Here is a 446-nt window from a genome sequence, read left to right on the forward strand (position 1 = left end):
TTTTTTAAAAAAAAAAAAAAAAAAAAAAAAAAAAAAATATATTTTTTTTTAAAATGAACATATAAATATAAAAATATATATATATATATATATATATATATATATATATATATATTTTTTTTTTTTTTTTTTTTTTTTTTTTTTTTTTTTTTTTTGTTTATTTAAATATATGAATTTTTGTTTATATTTTTTTTAACGTTCAAAAGAATACATTGCATATAAATATATGATATATATGTATTATTATTTTTTCTTTTTTTTTTTTTGTTTGACTTAAAATTAATATAATATAAAAAGAAAATATGTGAAATCCATATATTTTTTATATTTATTTTTTTTGCAACATTATAATTAAATGTGACAAGGAAATTAAGATTGTAAAAAATATTAGACTAATTAATTATATGTATATGTAAAATATAATTTATATATATATATATATATGA

This window comes from Plasmodium gaboni, chromosome 14 (assembly GCF_001602025.1).
Source record: "Plasmodium gaboni strain SY75 chromosome 14, whole genome shotgun sequence".
NCBI classification, from domain to species: Eukaryota; Apicomplexa; class Aconoidasida; order Haemosporida; family Plasmodiidae; genus Plasmodium; species Plasmodium gaboni.